Source organism: Trachypithecus francoisi, unplaced genomic scaffold, assembly GCF_009764315.1.
Source record: "Trachypithecus francoisi isolate TF-2019V2 unplaced genomic scaffold, Tfra_2.0 Lachesis_group4, whole genome shotgun sequence".
NCBI lineage: Eukaryota > Metazoa > Chordata > Mammalia > Primates > Cercopithecidae > Trachypithecus > Trachypithecus francoisi.
Genome location: NW_022681469.1, coordinates 98272287 through 98284684, shown reverse-complemented (window position 1 = coordinate 98284684; position 12398 = coordinate 98272287).

The following is a 12398-nucleotide window of genomic DNA, read 5'->3' as shown; positions in this document are numbered from 1 at the left end:
TGCCTTAGAGAATGCACTTATCAATAAAGAAGTTGTTCACAATAAGAAACTGTGAAGAAGGACCCCATACAAAGAAAAGTTGTCTTGTTTTTTTTTTCCATCAAAAGCTATGGTTTACTCAAGCTTTGGCCAAAATCAAGCATAACTGTGTAAGATAAAAAGCTCAAATTAACCCAGACTGTAGGCTTGGTTCAGGAGTAGAAGCTTCTGGAGCTTAGGCAATATTTTTTCTTTCAGTGCATCTTTCCCTTTTTTTTTTTTTTTTAACATTTTATCTTGACATAACTTTAGGAAAGTTGCAAAAATAGTACAGACAATTCTGTATTCCTTTGTCCAGCTTCTCCCAAAGCTCATATCTTACATAATCATAGTTTCTATATTAGGCCATTTTTGCATTGCTATTAAAAAATACTCAAGGGTGGAAGTGGTGGCTCACACCTGTAATCCCACCACTTTGGGAGGCTGAGGCAGGTGAATCACCTGAGGTCAGGAATTCAAGACCGGCCTGGTCAACATGGTGAAACCACATCTCTACTAAAAATACAAAAATTAGCCAGGCATGGTGGCACATGCCTGTAGTCCCAATTACTCGGGAGGCTGAGGCAGGAGAATCACTTGAACCCGGGAGGCAGAAGTTGCAGTGAGCTGAGATTGGGCCATTGCACTCCAGCCTGGGCAACAAAAGTGAAACTCCATCTCAAAAAAAAAAACTTGAGACTGGGTAATTTATAAAGAAAAGAGGTTTAATTGGTTCACAGTTCTGCAGGTTTTGCTGGAAGCATGGTGCTGGCATCTGCTTCTGGTGAGGCCTCAGGAAGTTTAAAATCATGGCAGAGTGCGGCAGGGAGCCAGCGTGTCACATGGCGAGAGTGGGGGCATGAAAAAAAGAAGAGGAAGGTCCTAGAGTCTTTTAAACAACCAGATCCCTCATGAATTAACTGAACAAAAACCCACTCTTCATCCAGGGGATGGTGCTAAACCATTCATGAGGGATCCACTCCCGTGAGTCAATTGCCTCCCACCCACCTCCAACACTGGGAATCACACTTCAACATGAGATTTGGAGGGGCCAAAGCATCCTGACCATATGAGTATCATTACCAAAGCCAGGACTTTAATTGGTACAGTACTACTGACTAAGTTTCAGACTTCATTTGCATTTCACCAGTTTTTCTTGTAACTTCTTTCATCCAGCTTCCTACTAACTTCCTTTATCTGTTGTAGGATTCAATCCAGAATCCCACACTATTTTGTCTCTTCAGTCTCTTCCAGGCTGTACCAGGTCTTTAGCCTTCCTTGACATTTGTGACCTTGACACTTTGGAAGAGTACTGGCCAGTTAGTGTGTAGAACAGGTTGGTCTGCTGGTTTTTCATGACTAGAGAGAGATTATACATTTTTAGTAAGAACACCACAAAAATGATGTCCTTCTCAGTGCATCGAGTCTGGGGAAGGGGCTGGGGGTCTGGGGGATGCCATCTTGTTACTAGTGAAGTTAACCTTGATCACTCAGTTAAGGGGCTATCTGGTGGGTTTCACCATTGTAATGTTAGTGTTTTTCTTTTGTAATTAATACATATCTTGGGAAAGATACTTTGAAGCTATGCAAATATCCTATTTCTCCTCAAACCTTCACCACTGATTTTAGCATCCATTGGTGGAATTTGCCTGCAATAATTATTACTGTGGTATCTGTCTATGAGTAGTCCACACATCTGAACCTAGAGGGAAGCAACTAATGAACCATCCCTTTGCTTCACAACCTCAACCTAACCAATAATGAGATGTGAACTAGTGCAAAGGGGTAAGAAAGGTCCAGTTCCTGAAACTAAGGAGTCTTAGCCACAGTTTCTGGGCTGCTTTGCAGGGTTGAGTGAACAGCAGTCGACAGATTTTGCTTAGAAGGCAAAGAGGAGAACAGCCAGGGAGCACAACCAACTCCCATGCTAATCAAGGTGAATAAAGCCATGACGTAGAATAGAAAACCACAGGACTCTGTTTAACACAACCAGGGATTCAACTTTTCCAGCTACCTTGTTTTCCATTTGTAATTAGAGTCACAAAGCAATAGCCTCCTCCTGTGCTACCCCACAAGCTGAGCCCCAGACAACATCCTCATTTTCAATAACTCTTCCCCTTTATCTCACTCTGCCTGATGCTTAATAAGCTGATTGCTATTTACTTTGGACCAACAGCTAATCTGTTAATGATTGATTTTAAATTTTTACAGTCATTTGTCTCTGGCAGGACCTGGGACTGCGAAAGGCAGGTCCTTTCCTACCTGATGAATTGGCTTTTTCTTTAGCAAAAAAAAGAAAGAAAGAAAGAAAGAAAAGAAAAGAGAGAAATTTAAGTCAAAAGTCTTCATGGCTGCATTCTGCTGACAATTGGCATTCAATAAGAAATTTCAATGCGAAAAAAGAAATGGTAATGCTTCCTGTGAAATTTATCTGCCTGTGAAATTGTCAGCAAATAATATAAGTGGACATTTTTCTAATGGTGGCATGGGGTAAAGACCCTCTTCAATATGAAGTAAATTGTAATTGTACTATAAATTTACAGAACCTAAAATTCTTAATTAACAAAATTGATGCTCATTGCCCGACTGGAATGGGATATCTAAACTAATGCCATTACAGCCCTTTAAAATGATCTAAATTGCATACCATATGATATATGTATTTTTGTAGGATATATGCAGAAAAGTGAATTTTGCTTTCCATTAAAAAAAAAGACAATTGAATCGACAATGGTTATTGTAATTGGTATCACACAGCAGTGCTCTGCAATTTAATCACTGCTTCTAAAAATGGAACCGTGGATAACTACTGTGTTCTGAAAAGTGGCGGCCACCCCATGCATGAGAGTGCTGTGCGCATTTATAAACACCTCCTCTTCCACAAAGTTAAGCTTTCCTCAGAGATGCCATGTCTAATTTTGTAAATAAGAATGACCCCCCAAGGCTAGCATTCCCATCAAATATTTATTAAAACGCACCCCAAGACCTCTCATCTCAAACTGGAATTAAACTCCTCCAAATGTCTCTGAAAGATGAGCGTGATTTAAAACATGAACCAGCACACTGGCGACATGAAAAAGAGGGACTCTGGGCAAAGTGGTATTTTGGTATCCGTAAGTGGTGTCAGGTCTTCCTGGAGAGCCAGTATTATAAATTAACAGATGAGACATTGTGCAGAGCCTCTAAAAGGAAAGGCTAAACTGTTTGAAGGATAAAAGCCCTAATCTTATTAATATTTTAGATCCTGCAAGACATTGAGGCTCCATTGGCTGTCAGTAATACCTGAGAAAGAATCCAGGCAGCAGGAGAACAGAAACCACGGCCTCCCAATGGTCTGCTGACCTTCTTGAGAGGCAGGTATCATGTGACAGCAATTGCCTGTCTCAGCAGACATGCTGGAAACAGGAGAAAGTGTTAAATATAACCAGGTAGACAGTGATGAATTGACATACTGAAAAATCGAACGCTTCAGTAATCAGCCTAAGGATCTGATATCAACAACATTTTTCAGTTTTGTCCAAATTCATTGAAAGGTGTACTTTAGCAAGTTCACTTCTCATTGGTAAGACCTTTCATCTTTATGCTGCTTTTCTGATTGGATTCGGTGTCATCATCGGTTTGGGTGGCTCTGTGCACAGAAAGCAGACGGGCTGCTTGTGAGAGAAGGAGGGCTGGGATGAGCACAAATAAAAATGGGTTTTACCCCAACATTAATTTTAAAACTATTAAATATCTATCAAAATGCTTATTTAGAAAGAATTATTGAAGCCATGGTATATGAAAATGCATCAGGTACTGTGCTCCAACAGCACAGTAAACCTGAAATATTGAAATATTACCCTCTATTTTGCAGCAAGAAGCTTCCATAACTATAATTCTAATTACAGGACTCTAATTAATGTCTATGTGGCTTCAGATAACTTCATTAAATCTTTAGAATATTTATATTCTCCAAAGACAATCTCTATCCATTAGAATAAAAAAACCTATAAAATAACTTTTTTAAACGCTGCTGATATGCTTTTCTTTTTATGAGACACGTAAGTCATAAAATTTACTTTAAGGTTTCATTCATCTCTATAACAGTATTCCAAAAATGTGTTAATTCAAAAACACTTTTTTTCCTGCTACAGATGTATAATACAGCTATCAGCTGAGATCACTCTCTGCTTTGAGGTTTAAACAAAAACTGGCAGAAGCCTCCTTCCCACATCCTGTGAAAGGCCAGTGTCTTCCCCTAGATGTCTGAGAATTCCTGACAGCTTATATTCTCATGGTCACTTCCCTATCTCCAGTGGCTTCTTTTGGCTGGATTCTTGACCTCACTTGTCTGTCATCTCCCATGGCTGCCCCATGCCAACCTAGATTTTGAATGGAACCCCTTTTACTTGATTTCTCCCTCCACCCCCAGAAAACCCCTCAGTTTTTGTGAAGCGCAGTCTTTCCATCTGCTTAAGGCTCTCCTTAGGTCCTTTGGCCTGCCGCCATCTTGCCTTCTTACTCACTTCAACCCTCTCCTCTCTTATTTCTCCTCTGCTCTCCACCCACCCACAAATTCCTGTAAACATCTTTCACAGAGTAGTGTTCTATCTCTCAGGCTAGCTCCAGACTGTCCAGGCTATCTCCTGAGGGCCTTATCTTCATAGCCAAATGCTTCCGTTAAGGTGGCAGGCAGTCTCCTCCCTGAAAGGAATTGTTGGCTGGCTCGTAAAGTAACACCATTTTCCTCCAGGCTCCCCATATATTACAAGCAAGATCTGCCTCATTCCTGCAAATACTCAGGAAAAGAAACACAAAGGACAACTAATTTTGTGATAAGCACCATAGGAAAGCATGGAAAGTCTACAACAGATAGGAATATAAAGTCAGAAATTGGGTGCAGTGTAACTTGGGGTCAGGGCTTTGAGAGGATCCTGCTTTCAAATTCGCCCTGGTTGGGGTCAATAAAAGGATTGATTCATAGAAATGCCAGAAAGCCATGTTAAGCTGGTCATGAGCCTTCATACTGATGTCTTACTAGGAGTAAGCTCCTGGCTTTTCCCAGAAAGTTCAGTGTGGGAGCTCCATCGATAGTGTCTATGTGCAACTGAATGATTTCCCATCGCAGACTGAGCCAGAACCTAAGATGAGACAATGTCCTGCTGCATGCATGGGTAGAAAAAATTCCAGGAACTTACAGGAAGTAAGTTTCTTTCCCTTCACTCCCAGCTTGAATATAGGAGATAAAAATCACCTCTCCAATATCCATACGATTCACCCTGCTCAGAACTATATGGATAATAACACAACATGTGACACACATTTACATTAGAGGAACAGCCTTAGAGTGTTAAAGCCCGGGATCCATCAACACAAATAGAGTGTGACTCGATTCATTGGCAAATTCAGACATATCTGAACCTCTATGGGGATAATTCATGCAGAAGAATTTTATTTTAAAATGTCTAAATAGGTTGCTATTTAGTGCAATTTTTTATGGCTCTTAAAGCAAAGAAATGACAATTTCTAAACAAATGATATAAGTTAGGTCAACTAGGTTCAAGCCTAAACAAATATTTTTATCTTAGTTCAATGCTGTAAGTGTATATTTAATATCTGTTATGTTTAACACAGTGGGAGGCAGAAGTGAGAATGTCCTTCAGTATACATTGAAATAAAACCATTGCAAACTGCTTCAGAAGGAGTTGAGTAGTTAATTAATAATAGCTTTTATTTATATGTTGCAACCCATAAAACAATTCTTCTCCTACAATACGGCTGTTGTATTAGAGGCAAGCTGGGCAAAACTTCCCTGGGCATTGAAGAAAATGTTGCATTTCTAGGGACCTGGAAAGAAAGTGACTCGCCACAGACTTTTTTGTGAGTTTTTTTGGAGTGCAGTGGCGTGATCTCAGCTCACTGCAAGCTCTGCCTCCTGGGTTCAGGTCATTCTCCTGCCTCAGCCTCCTGAGTAGCTGGGACTACAGGCGCCCGCTACCACACCTGGCTAATTTTTTTGTATTTTTAGTAGAGACGGGTTTCACCATGTTAGCCAGGATGGTCTCCATCTCCTGACCTTGTGATCCGCCCACCTTGGCCTCCAAAGTGCTGGGATTACAGACGTGAGCCACTGCGCCTGGCCGACTTGCCACACACTTAATCATAACTGACTGAACAATGTCCTTTGAATCATAATATGTATGATTCAATTTATTTATATCAAATTTATATATTTGTTATCAAAATAGTAAACATTTTTATAATATAATAAATACCAACCATGTTATATTACTGTACTGTCCACTGTTTCAGGGACTTAATGTATACTAATTTAAGTACTTATCACAAAACACTATAAGGTAGGTACTACTATTATTCCCACTTACAGATGGGAAACTGAGGCATGGAGAGAGAGTATCTCACTCAAAGGTCACACAAATAACCACTGGCCAAGCTGGGGTGTGAACACAGGCAGTCTGGCTACCCAGGCTTCACGCTTGGCATCTGATGTATCATATGCTGTTTCCACTAAATGTGGGCCCTCAGCTGAACCTCAAAGTGTCATAGTAGCAGCACCAGAAACAAGGACAGGCTTTCTGCGGTCTGATTACTAAGTATCCTGAGGTTGGGGATTCAAGAAAACCTCAGAAATTCAAACTAACTGCAGGAAGGGTAATGGCCAAATTAAGGAAATTTGCATTTCAAAGTATTTTAGACTATACTGGTGTGGTTAATTCCAAATGCATGTAGTGCCTTCAACCACAGGCCATTAAGTGTGCCATGGATAGGTTCCAGGGGCTAGCTTAAATAAATAGATATGCTTTGCACATGAAGTTTGATAAACCAGAGTATTAAAAATCATTTAACTCATTCCCTGTACTCCTACTTGGACTATGTGTTTCCTTTGCAAACCATTTCTCCCTGGAAAATACCAGAGTAAACGACTAGCCTGGTCAAGTGAACTAGTACATGCAATGAATTAGGAGATGCATTAATGAGATTATTCTGCAACTGTAATGGTGGGTCTGAGTCCCTAACTTAATCCATAAGCTATTATAGCACTGCAAAATATAACTTATGCTACATCATCTTGCATTTAAGCACCCCCTTTTACATAGCCAGTTGTCAACCCTAAATACATTTGGGCTTGAATCAGGCAGCTGGGAAGGGTGTATTTTCTTCCCCAACTCCCGAAATGCAATTCTGTCTACACTTATTATTCCCAGTTCTTTATTTGCATATAACGTAAACATTTACTTATCCACACACATGCTTAATTAAACAAGTTTAATTTTTGCTTAATCTTTTTTTTTTTTTTTTTGAAACAGAGTCTTGCTCTCTTGCCCAGGCTGCAGTGCAGTGGCAAGACCATGGCACATTGCAGCCTTGACCTTCTGGGCTCAAGCAGTCCTCCCATCTCAGTCTCCCAAGTAGCTGGGACCACAGGTTCATACCACCACACATGGCTAATTTTTTTATTTTTTTGTAGAGATGAGGTATTGCTATGTTGCCCAGGCTGGTCTAAAACTTCCGGACTCAAGGAATCCTTCCACCTTGGCCTCCCAAAATGCTGGGATTACAGGCGTGAGCCACCGTTCCTGGCTGTTTTTTTTTCTAAGACTCCAAAGAATAAGTGGATCTGACATTCTTGGTTGCCCTCTCCTCTTCCTTTTCGACAAAGGCCAGAATCTTTTTAGGTATTAACCCTTCCCACACGTAACTCAGGGTTAATCCTTGCTAGGCCAAGCTTGTGATTGCCTAAACCAAGCATAGGCAAGCGAAGAAAAGTCAAGTAGAGGATTTGGGGAACAGATTTCTACATTCTTGAAAAGATACAGAAGGAAGAGAGAGTCTCTCTCTGCTTCAACTTGATGTCACTATCTATATGTGATTTCTGGAACTGCATCAGCTGTTTATGACTCTGAGGGCAGCCAGCCTGAGAAGGACAGAATGGAAAGGTGGGAAGGACCTGGGCCAGAGATGATGCTTGTGGGCCATCAAACTAACCACCCACAGAACCTCTCTACTTCCAGACTTCTCTGGCTTATGAAATAATTGATGTCCTCTTTGGAGTCAGGGTTTTCGGTTGCTTAGAGCTAAAAATATCCTAAAGGAGACACCAAGAAATGTGAGTGTATAACTCGTTTTAATTAATTTGCTCAACATATATTAATTAAGTATCTACTGTCACCAGGCATTGTTCTAGAACTTGGGTTAGAGCAATAAATAAAATGGACAAATCCCTGCCTTTATGGAACATATATTCTAGTGGGGAATTCACTTTGTACAATGGCTTGTAGAGTAATCCCCCTTATTCTCAGGTGAAATGTTCCAAGACCCTCCAGTGGATGCCTGAAACCTGGGATTGTAGCCAACCCTATATATACTATGTTTTTTTTTTCTCTCTCTCTCTCTATACATATATATGATAAAGTTTAATTTATAAATTAGGCACAGTAATTTACAAATTAAAGGTAGTAAATTAACAACAACAAGTAAAATAAAATAGAACAACTACAACAATATGCCAGCATCACTGCTCTGCACTCTGGGGACATTAGTAAGTAAAATAAGAGTTCCTTGAAATAAGGCAAAATGAGGTTCAAGGAGCCCTTATTTTACGGTCCCCCAGTCATCTCTGCTGGACAAAAGGATGATTCCCATCGTGGGTGGGACAGAGTGTGACAACTTGAGGTTTCATCATGCTACTCAGAATAAAGCATGATTTAAAACTTATGAATTATTTATTTCTGGAATTTGGACCAAGGTTGACCATGGGTAACTGAAACCATGGAAAGCTCTGATAAGGGGGACTACTGTACACTTAGTACAGCACTAAGAGGCAGAGAGAAGATCAGTGCTGGCAGGATGGGAAGAAAGCCACGTGTGTTATGCACTGGAACACTTTTCAGCGGCTCTCATTTAGTCACCATACTCACAGCGAGGTTGATGTTATGGTCCCCATTTTACAGATGAGGACACTGGGGCTCAGGGACCATAAGCAGCAGAGGATAAGAATTCAGATGTTCAAATACCAGCTCTGACCCTCTTTCTGCTCTCCCCCTCCAACAAGCCTGCAAGGTAGGGAGTGGGTCAACAGGAGTAGCAGAATGGGGGTCCCAGTGTGCCAGGATGTGGACAGGACACGTCATGGATATCCAGCTTCTCCCTGGGCTCAGGCCATTGTGTGCCCATGAGGACTGTAAACAGGACAGGGCAATAAAATTCAGGACAACCTCAAAAAGATAGACATCTGGCAACTGTGAGATAAACAGAGCTTTCGATGAGCTGGTGATAGTGCAGGAAAGAGTGAAGTTGGTACTCTAAAGGGTCTGTGATTTCCTGGCCTGTCACCTCTAATCCAGGCTGCCTTGCAAGGGATGTGGTCCCAACCTCTGCAGAAGATAAACACAGGCTCCTGGATCACAAATAGGCTGATAAAAAGAGGGGAATGCTGCTTCACTCAAGAGCTTTGGGTTTTGCAATAATAACAAGTAAAGGAACCTTTCCACAAACTGCTGTTTGCGTGATGTTTAGTGACATAGTAATGGTAGCTTCTATTTACTGAGCACTTGATACATACCAGGCAATTTGCCAAGTCCTTTCTCTGTAGGATCATATTATGAAGTTAATTCTATTGTTATTCTTGTTTTTACAGTTGAGGAAAGCAATACACAGAGAGCTTTAGTAATCTGGCAAAGGTCTCAAAGCAAATAAGAGGCAACACTGGAGTTTCACCATGTCTGTCCCTTAACTACTATCTGCACTCTTTGCTCTGAAGGTTTTAGGGGTTTCGTGCATCCTTCACTCTTCTCAGTATATCTCAGGTGTAGAACCAGTTGTTTGTTTGTTTTCTACAATTTACATGGGCTGAATCAGAATCCTAAAATGCCCACAGAGTCCCACTATGTAAAACTCATGACCTGATCTGTTCTATACGCTACAAGACCATCCCCTGACCACTTCTTGGATGCTATAGCAATGTCAAATTGCTATGAAGGTTTCTAAGTATTTCTTCATGGTTTCTGTATTTGTCTCATTGTGGACCAGTAGCAAGTCGTTCACAGACGGGCACTGGCTCACAGATCATAGACCACAGTCTGCACAGCCCTGATCTAGGACACTTAAACCTACAGACCCCTCATCCTGAAAAGGCAAGAAGCCCCCTTAATAATGATGACTGCTTTTATATACAGGCATATCTCAGAGAAGGAAAGCCCAACATTTGAAAATCCAAAGGAAAAAAGGAAGCAGAGCCATCTATAAAAGGGTAGTTAACAGACCTAACAGTATCTTCCATGTTATAAACCAATAACTGTCCAACAGTGGGAGAACAGAAAAATAATTCCGGTCAGGTCATTCATTAGAATAGTATGCAGCCACTGGAGGGTATATTGGTCGGCTCAGGCTACCATAACAAGGTACCATAGACTGGTATTTGTAAACAGAAATGTACTTTCTGACGATTCTGGAAGTCCCAGATCTGAGCCCCGCAGGAGAAGTTTCTGGTGAAGAATCTCTTCCTACCTTGAAGATGACTGTGTTTCCTCACCCAGGCTGAGTGTCTCTCTAGTGTCTCTTCCTAGAAAGATACAAATCCTATCAAATCAGGGCCCCATCTGTATCACCTCCTTTAACCTTAATCACTTCCATAAAGGCACTGTCTCCAAATACAGTCATATTTGGGCTTAGAGCTTCAACATACGGATTTTGGAGGGAACGCAATTCAGTCCCTAGCAGAGGGATAGTATCAAAGACTTTATAAACCATCTTATCCTTAATCATAAATTGGTGGATCATTTTAGCTAGCAGCCTGCATTTTTTTTTTGGTACACTTAATAATATCTCCTTTACTTATTTTAAGAAAGCTGTTATAAATTCATTCTTACTAAGGTATAAATGGCCAGTAACCTTTACTACTTCCCAGGAAACAGTTGCAATGTAATGGGAGACGTAGTTAGCTGATAGGAATTAACTATCTGCTATACAGTAGGAACAGTACATTGAATCAGGCATAAGATGAGACTGTTTGGAATCCCTGATATTATATAGCACAAGTCTCTCAAGCCTTGTCCCAGCTCTTCTTCCAAATGAAAAAACTAGAGTCCTTGCCTACACCAAGAATATAGATTAGCCATTTCACTCCCCTACTTAGTAAGTGTATATGTGGAAGCTTTTAATTATTTAGGATTTAAAACTCACCTACTTTCCAAAATAATTTGAAAACGTTTAAGAAAATTAAAACAATTCAATTAAAAACAGAACAGAAGCAGCTAACAATGGCCAAAAGGTAGATACAAAGATATGCAGCCAGGCACAGTGGCTCATACCTCTAATCCCAGCACTTTGGGAGGCCAGGGCAGGAGGATCACTTGAGATCAGGAGTTCGAGGCCACCCTGGACAACAAGGTGAAACCTCCTCTCTACAAAAAATACAAAAATTAACCAGGCATGGTGGCGTGCAGCTGTGGTCCCAACTATTCAGAAGGCTGAGGTAGGAGGATCGTTTAAGCCTGGGAATCAGAGGTTGCAGTGAGCCAAGATAGCACTACTATACTCTAGCCTGGGTGACAGAGTAAGACCCTGCCTCAAAATGTACATATGTATTGCTATAGTGAAGCAATACATGTAATTTATATCTCCCTCTGAGGGAGAGCATTATCTTTTACTCAGTAAAGTGGGCTGACTGATCGTATCTCCCATAGTACTTCCCACGGTAGGTGTTCAAAATGAACAAATTTAATCAACATGCATCAACTTCAAGGTTTAGCTGTCTCTTCCTAAGGAAACCAATACCCAAATAATGAAGTATTTTATAAATTCCAAAGCAATAGCTGATCCTCATCATTTTATTTTTCTGCTAAGCCATTTACAGTACCCCAGGCCTGAAGTATATTATGTGTTGTCACTTTACAATATATTTAGAACTCGACAGACTCCCCTTCCCCTCACCTCACCATTATATGATCCACATAGGTCAAATTTTGTGTCAAGCGAATTGAAGTGTTATTTTATTATCCAAAGTAATTGTTTCTGGATTAAAAGGCCATTATGCTGAAATGGTTATGTTGGTGATTATGCCGTTAAGAGTGTGGGGCTAACTATTGGTTTAGCTGAATGCCCATGTTCGTGAAAGTCTTCTTTCAGCTATCCTGTACGTGGCAAATCATTCTTAACTGGGTACTCCAAATGGTCTGTGTGCCTCAGATGTACTTTACTAAGCCATTAACACATTGAAGTTCCTCCCTTAATTCCCCAGTCGACCATTAATTAACAGTGTAAGAAGAAAGAATCAGGCCCCCCATTGCGATGTGGCTGAGATGAAACGTTTCAGCAGTGATGGTGCTCAGAATCAGGCAGTCATTGGATGAGCTCTCTTCCTCACATCAAATATGCCATCA